The 21,545-nt window shown below is 42.0% G+C and overlaps 1 long non-coding RNA gene across 1 annotated transcript in view; it reads right to left on the bottom strand.

Annotated features, from left to right (window-relative positions):
* The window catches only part of LOC138765879 (uncharacterized), a 71,096-nt gene extending 60,036 nt beyond the window's left edge, over positions 1-11,060 (bottom strand). The window contains exon 1 of the long non-coding RNA XR_011358640.1: positions 11,011-11,060. This is a non-coding gene — a long non-coding RNA (uncharacterized lncRNA). The remainder of the gene's footprint in view (positions 1-11,010) is intronic.
* Positions 11,061-21,545: the final 10,485 nt, after the last annotated feature.

The raw sequence follows: 21,545 nt of genomic DNA on the forward strand, positions 1-21,545 counted from the left end.
AATAAGAGAATAGAATTCCAGCATTTTTCTGTCCAGATGTGTTTTATCAGTTTTATCAGATTCCTTAGAACCTTCTGGGAAAATGTGACAGTAGGCTATTGTAGTGAAATGTGCATAGCAATAGCAATATGCCTTAAAGCGACTCTGTACCCACCATCTGCCTCCTTCTAACCGCTTGTACCTTCTTATAGCTGCTTTTAATCCAAGATCTGTTCTGGGGTCCGTTCGGCAGGTGATGCTGTTATTGTCCTAAAAAAACAACTTTTAAACTTGCAGCCCTGTGTCAAATTGGCATGGCCTAGAGTGTCTGTGGATTAGACTTGCACTGCCTCTCTGTCCCTCCTCCCCGCCCAGCTCATCATTAGGAATGCCCCTGGGCAAGTTTTTTTTATTCATCCTTTGTCAGAACACTGCACAGGTACCTTAAAGGAAAACTCCAGGTAGAGGTTAAAAAAAAAAAAACTTCTGCAGAAGCATAAAGCATTACTTACCTATCTATTCCATTTTTGAAACTACCAAAAATCCATTTGTTTAGGTGGGTGTTCTGTTTTGTGTTTCTGCACTTCCTGGTTTATCAGTTGTACACAGTACTACAGGTTCCTGAATGCAATGCTTTCCCTCAGCTGTTCATCACAGTCCTCCACCCTGCCTATTCCCCGCCCAAAGCTGTTGCAGAACATCTAGGCTATGTTCACACATTGCAGTTTCACTGTGTTACTGAATTATTTGCAGTAATTTATGATTTCATTGTGGTCCCACCCGCACAGCACGCTGTATTCTCTACCTATAACACCACACAGCACGCTGTATTCTCTGCCTGTAACCACACAGCGCACTGTATTCTCTACCTGTAACACCACACACCACATTGTATTCTCTACCTGTAACACCACACAGCACGCTGTATTCTCTACCTGTAACACCACACAGCACGCTGTATTCTCTACCTGTAACACCACACACCACATTGTATTCTCTACCTGTAACACCATACAGCACACTGTATTCTCTACCTGTAACCACACAGCGCACTGTATTCTCTACCTATAACACCACACAGCACGCTGTATTCTCTGCCTGTAACCACACAGCGCACTGTATTCTCTACCTGTAACACCACACACCACATTGTATTCTCTACCTGTAACACCACACAGCACGCTGTATTCTCTACCTATAACACCACACAGCACGCTGTACTCTCTACCTGTAACACCACACAGCACTCTGTATTCTCTACCTGTAACACCATACAGCACGCTGTATTCTCTACCTGTAACACCACACAGCACACTGTATTCTCTACCTGTAACACCACACAGCATGCTGTATTCTCTATCTGTAACACCACACAGCACGCTCTATTCTCTCCCTGTAACACCACACAGCACTGTATTCTCTATCTGTAACACCACACAACACGCTGCATTCTCTACCTGTAACACCACACAGCACGCTGTACTCTCTACCTTTAACACCACACAGCACACTGTATTCTCTACCTGTGACACCAGCATGCTGTATACTCTACCTCTAACACGCACATATTATGATCAAGCATCTTATATCTTTGAAGTTGAGCCCCACAATAAGGCTCTGATCCTCTCTGCCGTTTAGTATCATTTACTTGTGTTACTGCATCATTTTTGTGAATACGCTGCAGTACTGCAATGACACTCCAACATGTGTGAACACAGCTCTAATTTCACTGCACACTTCTGCACTATAAGAGAAATCAGTGCAACACCTGCTTCAGGCCGATCAGAGATGGTGAATCACTCAGGAGATTGGGGGATGCAGCCAAGCCTCTTGAGAGATCACATCCTGCCCCCTGTCTGCATCATCAGCCTGATCTCAGCAAACACGCACAATGTGACACAGAGACAGGTTCCAGAATGCAATGCTTTCCCTCAGCTGTTCATCACAGTCCTCCACCCTGCCTATTCCCTGCCCAAAGCTGTTGCAGAACATCTAGACTGTGTTCACACATTGCAGTTTCATTGTGTTACTGAATTATTTGCAGTAATTTATGATTTCATTGTGGTCCCACCCGCACAGCACGCTGTATTCTCTACCTATAACACCACACAGCACGCTATATTCTCTGCCTGTAACCACACAGCGCACTGTATTCTCTACCTGTAACACCACACACCACATTGTATTCTCTACCTGTAACACCACACAGCACACTGTATTCTCTACCTATAACACCACACAGCACAGTGTATTCTCTACCTGTAACACCACACAGCACGCTGTATTCTCTGCCTGTTACACCACACAGCACGCTTTATTCTCTACCTGTAACACCACACAGCACACTGTATTCTCTAACTGTAACACCACACAGCACGCTGTATTGTCTACCTGTAACACCACACAGCACGCTGTATTCTCTTCCTGTAACACCACACAGTACACTGTATTCTCTACCTGTAACACCACACAGCACCCTGTATTCTTTACCTGTAACACCACACAGCACACTGTATTCTCTACCTGTAACACCACACAGCACACTGTACTCTCTACCTGTAACACCACACAGCACACTGTATTCTCTACCTGTGACACCACACAGCATGATGTATACTCTACCTTTAACATGCACATATTATGATCAAGCATCTTATATCTTTGAAGTTGAGCCTCACAATAAGGCTCTGATCCTCTCTGCCGTTTAGTATTATTTACTTGTGTTACTGCATCATTTTTGTGAATACGCTGCAGTATTGCAATGACACTCCAACATGTGTGAACACAGCTCTAATTTCACTGCACACTTCTGCACAATTAGAGAAATCAGTGCAACACCTGCTTGAGGCCGGTCAGAGATGTTAAATCACTCAGGAGATTGGGGATCCAGCCAAGCCTCCTGGGACATCACGCCCTGCCCCCTGTCTGCATCATCAGCCTGATCTCAGCAAACACGCACAATGTGAGACAGAGGCATGGAAGATTTGTCTCCTAAGGGGGGATAGCAGAAGGAGCAAGAGACAATGTGGATTTACACAGGGGCCATTTTTTTTTCACTTCCTGGATTTCTATCAGTTACCAGTGTGGCAGAACTGTACAGATAGGATAATACATTGTATAGACACATATATTTAACTTTTAATGTACTTTTAATAGAAAACTGCTGCCAGGCATTCCTGATAGTGAAGAGGGTGGGTAGGAGGGACGGAGAGGCACTGCAAGTCTAATGCACAGACACTCTAGGCCACGTCAATTTGACATCAAGTTTATAAGTTGTTTTTTAGGACAATAACTGCATCACCTGCCGAACGGACCCCAGGGCAGATCTTGGATTAAAAGCAGATATAAGAAGGTACTAGCGGTTTGTGGGAGGCAGATTATGGTTACAGAGTCACTTTAAGTGTCCCAGTTGGGTATAAGCCCTTTAGGTTATATGATCCTCTAATACTCTAGACTTTATGTTCAAGACTCTTTCAAATCTATCTTTCTTCTTTTATACATCTTCAATAATTGATAATATTTGAGTAAAAACTCAAAATGTCTGCATTTTCTTGATCTTGTGTGGTGGAAACAATGGACACATAAGCTTTGAAAATAAGGTAAATGACACTATGCACTGAGCTGAATTTATTCAATTGAAAGTGTTTAGTTGCTTTGACAGAGCTGGAATGTTAAAAAGTGGCAGATAAAGTTAACAGAATTAGAAGTTCTTATCAGTTCACAAAAGAAACAGAATTACTTTATCATGGAAAATGCAAAGTACTTTGTAGTGAAAAGTGAGTTTGAAAAAGGTAATTGCTTTTCTGATTATACAAAATGAAAAGGGCAACATAATGACTTTCAAATCCATCAATTGTAGCTGGTAAAATAAAATGGAATCTGTTAGAAAAGTCAAATAAAGGGAGATTATGTGACAAGGTAATAAATATTAATAGAGAAGTACACTCATATACGCATTTTATTAATGAATTACCAATATCTCTGATCACTGAGGCTCTCACCCTCCTGCCAGATATGGAACCAGCTCATACTCTGTATGCGGTACAAAATGCAAGGTGGCAAGCTTTCATGCCACAGACACTGACAGAAATGGCTCTGACCTGCAACATAGATATAGTAATTGAATCGATTGTGCCCTTTGACATCCCAGGTAGACCTTCCTTTATGACTTTAACATGTCCTAACAGGAAAGTTACTTTTTAATGTTAACCTATATGAATTAAGTTGATCATAATATGAAGTGACTTATTCATCTGAGTCATGTTAATATGACCAAAAGAGAAAAAACAGACAAATCACTGGAACCAGGTTACCAAGAATTTTAACTTTTTAAATTGATGTCTATGAAAGTTCTCATTGCCCAGGCAAAAAAAAGTTAAAAACTGATAGCTAAACACTGCAAAGTCATAAAATGGCATTAAAAAATATCGGTAATACTAGAGATAGTATAGATAGATAGATAGTATAGTAGAGATGAGTGAATTTACAGTACTAGCTTGGCAGTTTGATTTCCTTTGAACAGCCTTTGAAAACTGGTCTAGTAATACAGACCAAAGGTATCCAATAACCAAAAAGATCTCCACACAGGCCGTGTAGATAGATGTACTTTAATTGAGAATAGTCGTCCAATAGAACTGTGTCCGTATGAGAGACTACTCCTGTTTGCACACAACATTTCGAGGGCACATCCCTCTCCTTATATGGGAGTTGTCATGATGGCTATCAGTCAAGGGTGGTCGTGTTTATTAGATACAGTATAACATTTTGCATGGTGTCTGCAACATTATATCTTTGCATAAGATGTTTAATGCTGCAGGAGTTTGTTAACAGAAAGCTGCTGGAAGCTGGAGATCAGATACACTAATAACACTACTACTACTGTTTATTTATATAGCGCCAACAAATTCTGCAGCACTTCACATAGGGGGCATAGACATCAGAATTACACGCTTATTACTGATATAAGAGGAACGAGGGCCACTTGAAACATAGTAAATGTGGGGAGACAGCCCCACTCTTGTCTCCAGCTTGGATGCAGGTTTTGCTGCTCAGTTCCATTAAAGTGAATGGAGCTTAATTGCAAACCGCACCTGAACTGGAGACAAGAGTCGTGTTGTCTCTGAAAGAAGGTGGCCATGTTTTTGTAGCACTGGATAACCCCTTTAAGACAAGGCAGAAAGTGCTTTATTTGTGTAATGGTCCAGCCATCGCATGCAAACAAGATGGTGTACATAAAGATGGATAAGCCAGGCACCAGCCAGTCTGTGTGCAGATACAAAGTGTGTGAGGCATATAGGAACACTGTTGATTGAAGGTGAGCAGTGCCTTTTGCTTCTTTACTAACCTAAATTTATAGATTGTATGGGTCCTCTATCTCCATGTATCAGTCTGCCATTTATCTTATTGATCTAACATGTTTTTGATTTTGTAATGTTCTGTTTGTCAGACCCTATTGCTTGTAAAGTGCTGTGGAATCAAGGGAGCATTTTAAAAAAATAAGTATAATAATAAATTATACGGAGGGAGTACACATTGCCAATATTACTTCTCTTTATATTTCCTAGAAGACATAAAAGAATTGTCGAGACAGGGGTTGTTTTTTAATACGTGGTCTTGTTCCTTTTTTTACGAGTACTAGGAATGTTCTGTAAGAATAGAAAATGCCCACTTAGTGGCCCTGTGTACTCTGCAAGGAGAGAGTCAGTATCCCGCCCACGCCAGGGGCGGAGCTTATCGGGATATACCTGGAGCACTAATTTGCCGGGTCCCCAGCCTTGGAATCTCTAAGCTAGATGTGCTGTCTGCAGGAGTGCCCCAAACGAACCACCACAGGAGGAGGCTTGCAGCCAGCTAGGGGGGGTCATCCCTGTGCCGGCCCCAGTCTATTGATGTAAAAATCTTAAAGCGATGTACCTGCTGGTAAATTCACTTTAAATAGAAGACAAATAGACACAAAAAAACCTAAACTTACTCTCCTTGCTCTGCCACCACTACTGCATCTTGGTGTCAGTCCCTCTTGTGTCCTTGTGTCTGTGTCACAAAGAATTACTGCTGCAGTCACTGATTTACTGAGGGGGAAGGTCTTTTTGTGTGTGTGTATTCCTTTGAATACCATTTAGTGTACGTTCACATGTATTCAAAGGAGTACACTACAGAAATGTTACATTTTTTTTTTCAAATCAACTAGTGTCAGAAAGTTATACAGGTTTGTAAATTACTTCTATTTTAAAACTTCAGCCTTCCCGTAATTATTAGCTGCTGTATGTTCTACAGGAAGTGGTGTGTTCTTTCCAGTCTAACATGGGGCTCTCTGCTGCCACCTATGTCCGGGACAGGAACTGTCCAGAGCAATAGGGCCCTATTACACAGAACGATTATCGTGTGAAAAATCGTTAAATCGCTCGAATTTAAACAATAATCGTTGTGTGTAATTGAAGGCAACGATCGAAAAATCGTTTTCTATGTCGTTGATCGTTTATTTAGATCTGAACCTAAAATTATCGTTAATCGTTCGCTAATCGTCCGCTGTAATTCCATGTTCGTTTGCTCAAGTTCTGCGTTTTTTCACTAATCGTTCAGTGTAATTGCACATTGTTCGTTGCTTTTCTGGGATCAGAAGGAATAAACGATCATATTAACGATCGCAATAATGATCATAGTAACAATCGTAACTGACGATTATCGTTCTGTGTAATATGGTGAACGATTTCAGGTTAACGGAAAACAACCTCGTTTGCGATTATTTATCGTTAGTCGTTAATCGTTAAAAATGGCTCAGTGTAATAGGACCCATAGGAAATCCTGCTCAGAACAGTTGCTGACAGACAGAGATTGCTCAGACAGTCTGCTGACACAGAGAGCACCATGACAGATGGGAAAAAATACACCACTTCCTGCAGGGCAAACAGCAGATGATAAGTACTGTAAGACCTGAGTAAGTCATTTTAAAATCTGCATAACTTTCTGACATCGGATAATTTAAAACCTATTTTTTATCCAGAGTACCCCTTTAATCCACTATGAAATTTATGCAGCAAATTTTCTGCTATGGATTTCATGCTGCAGATTTTTATCTATTTACTTGTATTTATATCATCTGCAGCATTAAATCTGCTATGTGAAATCCACAGCATCAAATTCCCATATTAAGTACATATGATAATACTATTTAGGAATGTATTGCCATCACTGTTCTGCTCAGTTAGTCCTAGACCGAGATGGGTGTTTTGAGAGGGAATCAAGTATAGAACAGGGGCCTCTATAAGAAATAGCTTCTAGGGATCCCGCACATGATTTGTTTAGCCCACTCATTGTAACGCTGATGCAGTGAGGGATGATAAGGCTGAACAATAAAGTACAGAGAATGGAGGATCGGGAGCTGTCAGCATCCCAATCCACCATTCATTCTCACTGGCTGAAGTGCCGGCAGCCTGTGAAAAGACAAGGACAGGTTGTATTTACTATGGGAGCACAGAAGGGCAGGGGGCATAATTACTATGGGAGCACAGCAGGACAGGGTGCATTTACTATGGGGTACAGAAGGACAGGGGGCATTTACTATGGGAGCACAGCAGGACAGGGTGCATTTACAATAGGGACACAGAAGGGCAGAGGGCATTTATTATAGGGGCACAGCAGGACAGGGGGCATTTATTATGGGGGCACAGAAGGGCAGGGGACATTTTTATAGGGGCACAGCAGGACATGGGCATTTACTATAGAGCACAGCAGGTCAGGGGGCATTTACTATGGGAACACAGCAGGGTGGGGGAGTTATTACTATGGTGAACAGCAGGACAGGGAGCATTATATTATGAAGACACAGCAGGGCAGAAGGCATTTACTATGGGGGCACAGCAGGGTAGAGGGCATCATAACTATAAAGTGGAAAAGGTAGTGAAACACTGGTCTCAAAACAGGAACATTTTCTACACCCATATAAAAACTTATTCTATTTATGCCAGATCTAAAAGAGTAAATAAATATTTATTAGAGATGAGCGAACCGGGTTCGGGTTCGAGTCAATCCGAACCCAAAAGTTCGGTATTTGATTAGCTGGGGCCGCTGAACTTGGATAAAGCACTAAGGTTGTCTGGAAAACATGGATACAGCCAATGACTATATCCATGATTTCCACATAGCCTCAGGGCTTTATCCAAGTTCAGCAGCCACCGCTAATCAAATGCCGAAAGTCCGGGTTCAGATTGACTTGAGCATGCTGAAAGTTCGCTCATCTCTAAAATTTATATTTGGGACAGCCTCTTTAATCCTTCAGGGATGACAACTACCAAACCAGTGCAGGTGACCCTCCAGCTACGGCAATGGAATAGTGTTGATTTGCCTTGTAGTAGTCAAGCTGTGGTTCAGTTGTATTGTGTGCAGTTTTTCAGCAACCTTGTGTTTATAGACACACATCATGTTAGTCAGCTGGCTCGATAATCACACAATAGCTTTCCAGATTTGTCACCATGTAGTCCAGGTCTTAGGATATGTGAGTTTTATCTTGGTATCCATTACGAGAAAGGTTTCTATTAAGAGATTAGTCATTATGTGATTGGAAGACTCTCGGCCATCTGCTATTTATCACCTCACTGTTTTTTTTCTAAATAACAGAGAGCTGTACAGGATCTGATGATAAAAAGCAGCTCTCTGTCCTTTCCCTGTGTGGCTCATTGCACAATATCATCAAAACTAATTAAACAAATTGCACTCGCATTTTGCCATTTTTACCATTTGGAGCTGTAACGGATATCATAGACTGCAGTATTCAGCAAAGTAATGTTTATGACTCTTGTTTTCTTCAGACTTTTATATTATCCTTGGCGTACAAAATAGGAATAAATCACCTAAAGGACCATACAGCATAATAAACAATTTCTGTTTTCTCTGCATTTGCTTGGCAAACAGTAAAGTTTTAAAATAATATTGAAATAAATGACTACAGTTTGTGCTTTTCCAGTATTGTGATTATTGGATAAATTATACCAATATAAAAAATATAAACAAAAGTAAAACTATAAAAGTACACTGTAGATTAATCTCATTAACATTCATACTGCCCACTGGCTTTTATAGTTTTATAGGCATCTACACCGATTACATATACTTCTATTTCATATGTGCTAAGTGTAGGTAAAATAAACCATATATAATGTTACCATATAATAATCATGTGATATAGTATAAATTGGCAACCTTTTATCCATTTTAATCAACAGTCCCCAACCATAATTGTTTTTTTTCCTAACAACTAAGGCTAGCCTATATAAGAAACATTTCCATGTGACTCTCTATTATGCTTCTTTATTTACTTCTGGTCAACTGAATGATGAATGTTGCAGTGATCCTTATTTTAAAGGGGTTATCCACCCAAGAGTGAAAAAATTAAATGTTAGCCGCTTTTACTCACCAAGCCCCCCTAAGCATTTTGAGCCATCTCCTGTCATCCTAGCTGCTGAAATTCCTGAGTATATTAGACATAGGCTGGTATTGGGAAGGGGAGTCATTTAGAATATTGTTTTTGGATAACCCCTTTAGGGTTTGTTTGGACAGGGAGTGTGTTTTTTTTTTTTAAACGTGGCCAAGACTGCACTGAAAATAACCAAGTGGTTTACCTACCTGTGCCAATTCCCTGCCACCCAGCCTTTGCCACATTCTTCTTCATTACTAGTTCTCGTGATTCCCTGCAGAAAAGAAATGCCCACTCACCGGCTGATTTCTATAATGGCAGGGGCAGCAAGCAAGGGTAGGAGTATACAGGAGGAAGTGGGCAGCAAGAATAACATAGGGAGATAGCAGCAGCCACATCCCTCAGTGTGCTGCAAATAGACTATTGTTAATGCTATGAGGAAACCAGAGCCATTAGCAGCAGCAGCCTGTCCTCAACGCTGATGTACTACTGCACTATGCTGCTGGCTGGAAGGATTCTTTCCTGGGCTAGTAACATTATATGGCATTTGTGATTAGCAATGATTTATTTAAAGGTAGATAAACTACACAAGTATTATTTTATCTCCATTCTTCTGTGCCATATGTATCTGTATCAGGGGACAAGATGGGCACAGATAGGTAACAGAATAATATGCAGACTACTGTACCAGCACAGCCAAGTGCAGCGAGCCGGGGTACTTGGAAGAGAGTGAGGGGAATGAGAGGATGATGGTGGTAGTAGTCTCTCCTGAGTGTGGCGCTGAGCTCCTCTGTGAGGGGATGCACTGAGGGCTGCAGAGTGAGAGTGTGCTATACCTGCAGGATGGCTGGATCTTGTCACGGTCACAGGTGGGCACGAGGGCTTCTGCAGGTACAGGGGGACTCTCTGGCGCTTCCCTGGGTTTTCTCTCTCTTCTGTGGGCTACTGCAGGGATTCCTGTAGGGGGGCTGCACCTGTGTGTGAGGTGGTCAATGATGTGGACCTGTAGTTCCCCCCCCTGGGGCCAACCCCAAATACTGCTGTCCGGTACAATGGCCCTTGATGGTGGTGTGGTGCAGATAACCAGGACAATGGGGAGACAAGGAGGGAGGCAGTGCAACAACAACTCCTTTACTGATAGACTTGCAGGTGTTTTTTACAGTCTTTTGGCATACAGCGGTGAATACTGGCGGCTTTGACTGGGTTACTGCGCTTGTGGAGAGTCTGGTGGTGTGTGGAGAGATGATCTGCCTCAGATCCTGGTCTGTCAGTACGTGTGGGATGCTGGTGGGCACTGTGATCCTGTGGACCTCTTCCCCAATGGTGCTTGAGTCTGTCTTTCCCTCTCTGTCAGCTAGGGAGCTTCCTGCTTAGGTTACTGGGCCGGGCCTTAGGCCACAACTTTCGGGTCCCAGAGGTATCCAGGGATCCTAGTAAATCTTACCCCCCAAATTCAGGAAGATGGGTGCAGAGGCCTACGTTAACTCTGCTCCCTTTTACAGCCAAGTCCGTCCACTTAGGGTGTCGGTCTTTAGGATTCCCACTGACTGTAAGTGTGCTAGCCCTTTCCTGAGGGGGCACCTGACAAATTGTCTCTCAAAGTCTCTCTCTTTTCCTCTCACCTCCAGCTGTTTCCTTAGGCTGCTCTGTTGGTAATCTGTCTTGTTTCCCTCAGCAGCTTTGCTCTGTGGTGATGGTCTCTCATGAGGTGATGTTGTTCCCTCAGCAGTTAGTCACTTGTCTCAGCTAAACACTGCAACTGCCAACCTTATATAGGGGGCCTATTTGCATACTCCGCCCACTTGCTAGCACTTTCTAAGCTTACAACACTACCTAGAGCAGTTCCCACTAAGGACAGTAGATGACACTGTTTTTTGTGGTGTGCAGTGAAAAGCATGTAACTAGAGATGAGCGAACCGGGTTCGGGTTCGAGTCGATCCGAACCCGAACATTCGGTATTTGATTAGCTGGGGCTGCTGAACTTGGATAAAGCTCTAAGGTTGTCTCGAAAACATGGATACAGCCAATGACTATATCCATGATTTCCACATAGCCTTAGGGCTTTATCCAAGTTCAGCAGCCACCACTAATCAAATGCCGAAAGTTCGGGTTCGGATTGACTCGAGCATGCTCGAGGTTCGCTTATCTCTACATGTAACCCATTCTCTGCCTGCCAGTTACACTGGTATAGAGAAATACACATAACAGTTTTATATAAGACATATTAACTCCTAGAATATACAGTAAAACACTTGTTGACAAGTGCCATCCTCAGCCCAGCCGCAGGAATTACGCTCTGGTATACTACACAAGTCCTATAGGTTGTTTCTTTTGGTCAGTAAGGCTTCTTTGCTAACTAGATTTTTCCATACATATTATTCCATATGGTCATCCATCATCTATCCAAGTATAATGGACCAACATACAGAGTAATGATTTCTACAGATGGAGAAACTGTTTGGGCATGGTCTTTATAAGGCTTGGGCAAATACAGACTTCTTGTTTCACAGCAGTCCACAGGAATACATTTAGTCACCTGATTGTCAATAATACTGGGGCATATGCAGGGTTATGGTCAATGCAGCCTCATTCACTTGTGATGGAGTAGTGCCACAGGTCGTTTCTGGTCGCATAACTGGGAATTGCCAAATATATCTGCAGGCTTGTGAGAAACTTTCATGAGACAATAATGTGAAAAAATATTAAAAATAAAGAAACAGGTTGATGGTCACCCTGCTTTTCCAGCATCTTGTACTCATTATGATGGAGGTCACTTAGCTTCCCCAGCATCTTGTTGTCAGTATAATTGCGGTCACCCAGCTTTCCCAACATCTTGTAGTCAGTATAATGGCTGTCACCCAGCTTTCCCAGCATCTTATAATCAGTATGATGGAGGTCACCCAGCTTTCCCAGCATCTTGTACTAATTATGATGTGGTCACCCAGCGTTCCCAGCATCTTGTACTCATTATGATGGAGGTCACTCATCTTTCCCAGCATCTTATACTGAGTACGATGGAGGTCACCCAGCTTTCCCAGCATCTTGTACTCATTATGATGGAGGTCACTCAGCTTTCCCAGCATCTTGTAGTCAGTATGAATGAGGTCACCCAGCTTTCCCAGCATCTTGTAGTCAGTATGATGGAGGTCACCCAGCTTTCCCAGCATCTTGTTGTCAGTATGATGGAGGTCACCCAGCTTTCTTAGCATCTTGTACTCAGTATGATAGAGTTCATCCAGCTTTCCAGCATCTAGTAGTCAGTATGATGGAGATCACTAAGCTTTCCAGCACCTAGTTCTCAGTATGATGGAGGTCATCCAGCTTTCCCAGCATCCTGTATGTCAGTATAATGGAGGTCACCTAGCTTTCCCACCATCTTATACTCAGTATGACAGAGGTCACCCAGTTAGATAGATAGGAGATAGATAGATTGGCATTGTCACCTGCTGAGGTTCCCTATGGGTAACATAATCGGTTGGGGGCCCACTCAGACTTGCTCGCCCCTCCCCTAGCTGAAGACTGAACCCTAGCTATGCCCCTGTGTGCAACTGTCTGCAGGAGAGCCAATAAGGAAGGCCACGGAGGCACCTGTCCTCCTTTGCTCTGGTAAGTACTTCTATCGGGGGTCAGGTGGTTTGGGGGGTTGGGGTTTAGGGATGGTGCTCGTTATAAGTAGGATTTAGTCTATTAGATTTAAATCCTACAGCTTACCATCTTGGTTGCGGTTTGATTGTGAGGGTTGTCTGGAGGGGTGGGGGGCTGTAGGATTTAGTCTATGTCACTATTAGGGGGTATCAGGGGAGGAAAGGGATGGGGGCGCCACAAGAAAGTTTTGCACAGGGCGCCATCTACCCTAAGGCTGGCCGACCTATAGTGATTAAGGTCAGACTGGTGACCCGGAACAGACCGGCAACAAGTGCGGGAACCGGGCTGCACTTCAAAAAAAGGACTGCAGCACCAGCATCCCCACACTGGCCCCAGTCTATTGATGTAAAAATCTTAACGCGATGTACCTGCTGGTACATTCGCTTTAAGCTCCCTAAGCACAGTTAAATTAAAAAAAAAACTTTCTCAGGAATACCCCAGTTACTTTGATATATAAGGTTATTTCTATTTATGCAGTCTCATAATGTTTTATGTAAAGTGGAGGACCTCATTAATTACCTTTTATCATAACTGAGAAGTATGTGTTTCACACATGATAGAATTTAATAGAGTTATCCTGTAATTTAAAACCGGAAAGCTTTGGAATGGGAGTTTCAGGGGGATTGGTAAGGTGAGTATGATTTAGGTGGCCGGACAACCCCTTAATGTTCATCAAACCTCCTTTATGACTTGTCATCAATAATGTTTTTTTTTGTCTGTACAGCTGGTGTGTTAGTTTTATTAGCGGATGTTGTTGTCTGCTGCAGAACTCTATAAAGAAGACTAGTAATACACTCCCTGTCTGGGTTATCTAGGTTTAGGGAATGAATTATGTTTAAAGTAGTATTCCTTAGCTCCTGTCAGCTTCTTCAGAGCCCACTGTTTTATTTGGCTATAAAAGTTTAAGTGAAATGACATTAATCATGGAGCAGCTTTCTAACACCTTTACTTATTGACTGCCAGAAGAGAAGACACTTCTGCATTCAGTTTCTAACTCTTCAATCTTGCAGAGAAGAAAACAGCAAGCACAGTAACGTTATGGATGGATGGCTCCACATACATATCAAGTCACGAGGCTCTGGGTAAAAAAAAAAATTGTTGCCTTGACACTGATCAAAAACCTTTGCACCTTATATGTGTTTTACACAGCTGTAATTTATTGTTTCCAGCTATCCTAAATAATATCCAGGGACATTGGCTGCTAAGGTGATTTATGTACAGGAAATGCACCTTGTATAATATCGCTGTCAGTAAACAATGAACAAGTGCTCACTTCATTATGTCATATGGGCCAACTTTAACCCGCAATAGGCATTAAGGATAAAGTTCTGATTCAGTCATGAGTGCTAGTATAACATGTTCAAGAAGGGCCATAGGACAATTACTTGGACTGTGGTCCATATTTTATATAACCTATCATACCTTCTTTAGCTGTAAAGATAAAAAGTGAGACCTTCATCTATAATTTCCTTTTAGGGAAAAGTCCTGTACTGACATAGGTGTATAATCTGGTAAAGAAGACCAGGAGACCATGCCGCAGCTTCATTAAACATCAAGTTTTATCAATGCTTCTAATTTGTAAGTGAAAACATATCGACATGTCAGTGCATCAGTAACAGAAAATGGCCCAGAAAATTATCCCATAGAAGTCAATAGGGCCAGCTCCAGTCTGTTGTTTCCAGTGTCCATGGGGCTTGCTGTAAAGCATATCTGTAAAAGCTGGATGGAAAGTTAAAAATGAAATAAAGAAAAAAATACCATCAGAAACAGAAGAGAGAAAACTAACATGTTTCAGTATCTGTATAGTCTGGAGAAAAGAAAGGGGGGACATAATCAAAACCTTTAAGTATGTTAAAGGACTAAATAAGGTTCAGCTTCTCAGCCGCGATTGGCTGAGCATAATAGCGCTAAGCCAATCACGGCTAAGCAGCTGATGACACACTGGAGGGGGGCTGGCATAAGGGAAGGCTGGAGCAGTTAGGCCGGCCTCCTGAAGATTACATGATTGCCCCAAGATGGCGGCCGGAGTGGACAGTGATTCTGTAATTATAATGCATCACACTTCTGGGTCCTCTGTCGGAGGGAGGGGGGTAGAGAAACATGGGGAAGGAGGCCTTTAACTTAAATAACACACATTACAATGTTGTATAACTTTGTAATGTGTGTTATTTAGTGAAAAAATCCTTTAGACCGCACTACCCCTTTAATATCTACAGGGCATAACCTTTACTGTCCAAATGTCCACACACCATATACAGTATGCCACATGTGACCACATGTTTAAAGAAGTAAAAAAAATAAAAAAAAATAACATATATACTTAAATAAATAACTAGACCCAGAGTGAAATCCTAACCTACTGTGTTTTTCCTCCTGGCTGGTTTGCCGTGTTGACTAACTACATTATTTAATGGGCTCTGAAGAATTTAGTTTGGTTTTTGTGCACATTGTAATTTATCCATTGACTGAGATTGATAGAGTCAGCATTAAGGTTTCAGGGCATCATTTATTTCAAGATGGACTTTACCTTCTAACCAGTTTAAACAAGTATTAGAGTATACAAGTAGCTTATTGATTTTGTATCCTACTGCGTTAACATGTTAGTATTATTACTTTTATTTATTTAACAGTAATATTCTATTTAGAACTGTATTCTTATATCCCCATATGCCATACTAGGCAACATGAACATTATAAAGAGGGATACCCTGCTCAGGACCTACTCATGTATGCAAGAGTCTTGAAAATCAACATACATACGATTGTGCCTCCTACTTTATCTTATTAACCCCTTCCCTCCCGGACTAATTTTCATTTTTGCCTTTTAATTTTTTTCTCCTTGTGTTAAAAAGGCCATAGCACTTGCATTTTTTTAACCTACAGTCCCACATGAGTCCTTTTTTTTTGCGCCACTAATTGTACTTTGTAATAATAGACTTAGTTTTTGCATAAACTATGCTTTGAAACAAGAAAAAATTTTATGCGCTGTGAAATTAAAAATAAAACACAATGGGGAAGATTTATCAAACTGGTGTAAAAGCAGAATTGTCTTAGTTGCCCCTAGCAACCAATCAGATTCCACCTTTCATTTTCCAAAGGACCTGTGATGAATGAAAAGTGGAATCTGATTGGTTGCTAGGGGCAACTAAGACAATTCTATTTTACACCAGTGTGATAAATCTTCCCCAATATTTTTTATTTGGGGTGGTTTTGTGTTTACGCTATTCCCTCTATGGTAAAACTGACTTGTTATCTATGTTTGTCAAGTTGGTATGATTACAATGATAGGCATAAATTTTGTTTTATTTGAGGCTTTTTAAAAAATTAAAACCTTTTAAAAACTATAACCATCATTATAACTGTATTATTTTTTGGTCTATGGTGCTATGTGAGGAGTCATGATCTGTTCTTTCTATCTGTAACTTACTTGCATATATGCGACTTTTTGATAACTTTTTGTACAATTTTTCTGGATTTGATGCAACCAAAAATGCGCAGTTTTGCACTTTGGAATTTTTTGCGCACGTGGTTTACTGTGCAAGATCAGGGATGTGATATTTTAATAGTTCAGGCGATTACGCATGCAACGATACCAAACATGTTTGTTAATTTTTATTTATAAAATTGGGAAAATTGGGAAAGGGGGATGATTAAAACTTTTATTAGGGGATGGGATTTTGTATTAACCCCCTCACGCCGTTGGGCAATAAATTAACATCACTGCAGTCTATGCCTGATGCTGCAGCGACGTTAATTTACGTGACAGGATGACAAATGCGCAGGAGCTGCGCCTGTGTCATCCATGGCGGGTCCCGGCTATCAGTGAAGGCGAAACTCTCAGCAACGGAGCCGCACTTCGGTGCTAAAAGTTAACCCTATAGATACTGCGGTCAGCACTTTAGCTCCTGATCAAGTGAGCGAAACATGCGTTGGGCTGGTGGGCCGGACGGGGGTAAGATCTCAGTGTTGGTTTGTTTTTTACTTTTGTGTGGTCGCATAGGAATTGAAATTTGTAGGGCCTTACTTGTGGTGCTCTATTCATTACCTGGCTGGCCGCTGAGGGGTTACAAACAGTCTCTCCTCCATTATACTATATCATATTATACTACATCTATGCTGTCACTGCATTGCAGGTTAAACACTTGTCATTGCTATAATTTCAGTGACCACCAGATGGTAGTGTTGCAATTGGTACACATAATATTGCAGCACTTATAATTTCTAATTTTATATTGATTTACCACACTGAGATCTTTCTCCCCCTCTAGCCTTGTGTTATTTGTTTCATTTCCCATGAAATTTCCTAGTTTTTATAAATTTTTGTAAATTATGTATATGTAAATAAAGGACTTTGTTATACTTCTAAATAATTGTGCAATTTTCTTTGGTTTTCTATATGGTTTTGTTGCACTGTATGTCGTTTAGGCAGGACTTTCTTTTGGGTTGTCTTTCTGACAGAGAATTCTCCCTCTACAGAGGGAGAATTCTCTGTCCGCTGTCCATCAGGGCTCTGCAAAGTGATTGCAGAGTCCCAATGCTAGTCGGGAGCTCTGCCCCCTCCCCTCTCTCCCCTGCCAATGTCACAAGATTGTAACAGTGGCAGGGGACAGAGCAGAGGGGGCAGACATAGGAACATCAGTTTATGGGATTATTATATTCCCATAAACTGATGTCCTAAATCAACCTGGGCATAGATGCATCAATGACCCCAGGTCATGAAAGGGTTAATAAAAAACCTTTTTCCCTCTTTTTTATATACCCAGGGGGATTTCTATATACACAGTACTGATCTCTCATAGTGATCAACGTAGTGTATATAAGAGAGCACTGATCCTGTCAGGAATGTGTAGTACCTGGTGTGTACTGGGCCTGGTGTTTGTTTTTGTGTGTCACACCCGACTGCTTCTAAGCTTCCGGCAATGCAGGAGTTAAGCTGAGAAGCTGCTGAACTTGATATGCACCCGTGTTGTCTGTGTGATTGATGGATTCCTCTGCCTGTCTTCTACCTGGAAGATCAGAGCGCTGGTCCAATGGGGATCCGGACCGGGCTCTTGGTCAGCATAAAACTAAACTGAGGCAGAGTTCCAGCGCTGGCTATTAGGTTAACTTCCTGGTCCCAGTTTCCCCTGTCTACTCCTGCGATCCCCGCTCCTAATTCCTCTGTTCTGCTCGACTTGTTACCTGACCTCCTGCTTGACTATCTGACTATCCGTTTGCTTGCTGATTCTGTACTGCGCTGCCTGTTTGGATTTTGACCCGGCCTGTTTGACTATTTTTTTGTGTTTGTTTGTCCGTCTTGTTCCGTGTGCACGTATTTAGCGCAGGGAACGTCCACGTGGTTGTCCACGGCCGCCTAGGGCCGACTGAGGCAAGTAGGCAGGGACAGTGTGTGGGTTAAGACCTTGGGCCCACTGTCTTGTCGTGTCTGTACCTCCCTGTCCTGACAGATCCATTAGATTAGTGCTCTATTACTTTGGGCTACAGCAGACCAGATCTACAGATTGCCGAGCCAGGATCATCATTCTGGCAGGTACAACGGATCCCGTGCGTAGGGGGGGGGGATCTGACCACTAGACACCAGGGATGGGGCTATGAAGGACATTCAAATGCAGCTGCATTTAATTTTAATTTAATCTAATTAGAGGGTGCTTAAAGCTGCGGTCCCAGGTTGCAGAAAGCAGCCGGGATTGCAGCGGTTCAGAACAGGGCGACCCCTCTATGAACCTCCCCACCAGCAGCAGGACGTGCTGGTACATCATTCTGTGGGAAAGGGTTAATGTTTCTATTCATGTTTTTTGAGACTAGCTGAGGGTGCCCTGATTACACACCTTTTTTTTAAGTTTCCTGATACGCCCTCCCGCTCCCAGTTTGTAATCAGGGTACCCCAAGTTATTTAATGACAGGTCCTTTAGAAATTGCAGTGAATAGTTGTCTCCTAGAAGGCTGGTAATGTTGGAATGTTGGAAAATTGAAACTCTGTCATAGGAATAAACCAACAGGAGTAGCCTTTATTTGAATGCCATTAGTCATGTAGTATATTTAGTATATATTAATAGCAGCCTACAGTTTGTCAGTAGGGTTTAGACAAAACTCTTAATTTCTTTTTTTCAGCTACTTGATGATTTACTGGTACGTTTAGCGTCAAGCTTCTGACATATGTAAACCATCTTTATGCCTTTAAGTCTGAGTGCCCAAGATTTGAGATGTAACTTGAATTACAAATGAGAAAAAAATCTATTTTCGAACTAGGAATACAATACTCTCACACTGTTACCTTCAGTTTTCTGCCTTGTAAATGGTCGAGTTGGTAAGTGTGTGATGCTGCATATTTTGAGTGATTCTGACTAAACACTTGAATAAATACATTTTGATAGGGAATGATCAGAGTAATCTCCCCTTTCAGTTATCTTCGTGTATTACAGGGACAGGAGAACCGCTGCTCTTTCATTCTGAGGACTAGGGTCAAAGGGGTAATGACTCTCCTTAAGGAGAGCCCGTCTCAAGGACGTGTGGAGACTTACAGACCATTGCTGCTCCACTAGGAATTCTGGGAAGAAAGAATATGCAAAGTAGCTCTCACACCTCTTAAGCAAAGAGATATCACTTCAAGTCAAGTCTCGCTCAGTGAAGGAGCCTTAGAACATTGACTGGAGATTTTATGCCAAGCCAAACTATCTCTCCAAAAGGAAAGATTTCCCATTTGCAGATAGCTATTTCGGGTTTTTGACCCTCATCAGTGCAGAGCAGGGTGTTGGCTGGCTAGTGAGAGGTCTATTGACGTGGGTCAAAGGGGTAATGACTCTCCTTAAGGAGAGCCCGTCTCAAGGACGTGTGGAGACTTACAGACCATTGCTGCTCCACTAGGAATTCTGGGAAGAAAGAATATGCAAAGTAGCTCTCACACCTCTTAAGCAAAGAGATATCCCTTCAAGTCAAGGACTAGTCTGAGGACTAGTGAGGGTCCTGGCAGCTGAACAGACTGCAGTCCCCCCCAATGATCAGTAAGTAATGGCATATACAAGTATTATACCATTACTTAGTATTGTGAAAAGACTTTCATTTGCATATTGGGGAATTTCATATTCAGTAATTTTCCCAATAACTCCCTTTATGAATGGAAGTACATTGGATAATGAGGAAGGGCAGCTGGTTTACTTTGTGCTGTCTGAATTATTCAGTGAATGCACTTCATTTTTATTGACATAAACCTACGTACCTACAGTCTGAACATTTTCCTTTAAGTCTGGTGATTTTATGTTTCTAACTCTTCATTTTAGTGAGAAAGTGATCGTTGTTGTTTTTTTCCTGAAATATTAGCTGAATTAATTTTTCCTTAAAAGCCTGAATTTCAGCACTATACTAGTATTCGAGTTTAAAGAGAACCAGTAATTTCCCTGGTAATGATTTTTCGACTCTTTAATTACCGCTCCCAATTTTGCATCCGACTTTCTACAAGCCGCTCATGCTTCATTAGTACCCCCAGTGCTGGGCTTGAAAATGTTGCCCTGCCACAGGCTGCTGGGCCAAGTAACAGGGACCTGTGTCCAACAGCTATAAGGTGGTTTGGGGGAGGGGGTTACACACCAGCAAGGAAAGGACCAGTTTCCCTTTAATTAACACTATGTAAAAAATCAAGCAAAAACAGTCATATGTTTAAATGGTTGGGGTTTGGGTGTTCAGACACTTGAATGGCCTGGGGGAAGTGTGAGCTACACATGTTCTCTTTCTGCTCTTTGCCATGTGACCCCACATCCTATTGTCCTCTTGGTCATGTGCACTTTTGGATGATGTGGCGGTTGCACATGCCTTGAATAGCATAGTATCACTGTGGCAAGTCTGACGCTAGATCCTGCATTATACATGGAACTGCATTTTATCCTGTAGTCTACAGACAGGGCCAGAAGGACGATCACAACCAATCACACAAAGAGACACAGCATAATGGACAATCTAAACCAATGTAAACACAACATATTATGCAGGGAAGAGAGTGATCAAAACAAGAGGATGCTCGCTCCATGAACGTGAGAAGAACAAAGTGGGATTTTATTGCAGAGAAAGGCTACTGTTGAGCTTAGCATAACAGGAATTGGGTGACAGTATACCATCAATCCTCAACTTGCAATCTGCAGGTCTCACCCTGACTGACCAGACAAATAGACAACAGGTCCTCCTATAGTTATAATAGAAGCCTATAAGGTTTCCAGTATACAGAATTACCATACATTCCATAGACTTCCATTATAATTCCATAGACTGCTCATGAAAGCAGTTAAAAAAAGAGATGAAGGGGCAGAGCATGTGCTACTGAGTGCATCTGCCTCTTCTTTCTAGTGATCGTGGTGGTCTCAGCACCCAGTCCCCCAACCATATAAACTTCTGACATGTCGCTATGACATGTCCGAAGCTTGTTTAACTGACAGTTACACTTGAAGGGTGCGTTCACACCTACAGGATCCGCAGCAGATCTGCAGCAGATTCACAGCAGATTTGATGGTGCAGATTTGATGCT

This window comes from Dendropsophus ebraccatus, chromosome 10, assembly GCF_027789765.1.
Source record: "Dendropsophus ebraccatus isolate aDenEbr1 chromosome 10, aDenEbr1.pat, whole genome shotgun sequence".
Classification (NCBI taxonomy): Eukaryota; Metazoa; Chordata; class Amphibia; order Anura; family Hylidae; genus Dendropsophus; species Dendropsophus ebraccatus.